Below are 505 nucleotides of genomic sequence, written 5' to 3'. Positions count from 1 at the left end.
GTTGTAGTCGGAGTTGGGTGGCGTTAGTCGGGGAGTGAGAGTGTTGCATCAGTAAAGGATTTTTTACAAATGTTACCGCGTTTCACTCGCTTTGTTTTACGTGCGTTTTTTTGTTGTAGTCGGAGTGGGGTTGCGTTTGTGGGAGAGTGAGAGTGTTGCATCAGTGAAAGATTTTTTACAAATGTTACCGCGTTTCAATCGCTTTGTTTTACGTGAGTTTTTTTGTTGTAGTCGGAGTGGGGTGGCGTTTGTGGGAGAGTGAGAGTGTTGCATCAGTGAAAGATTTTTTACAAATGTCACCGCGTTTCAATCGCGTTGTTTCACGTGCGTTTTTTTGTTGTAGTCGGAGTGGGGTTGCGTTAGTGGGAGAGCGAGAGTGTTGCATCAGTGAAAGATTTTTTACAAATATCACCGCGTTTCAATCGCGTTGTTTCACGTGCGTTTTTTTGTTGTAGTCGGAGTGGGGTTGCGTTAGTGGGAGAGCGAGAGTGTTGCATCAGTGAAA

This window comes from Priapulus caudatus, unplaced genomic scaffold (assembly GCF_000485595.1).
Source record: "Priapulus caudatus unplaced genomic scaffold, Priapulus_caudatus-5.0.1 Scaffold1029, whole genome shotgun sequence".
NCBI lineage: Eukaryota > Metazoa > Priapulida > Priapulimorpha > Priapulimorphida > Priapulidae > Priapulus > Priapulus caudatus.
This window is presented reverse-complemented; position numbering follows the sequence as displayed.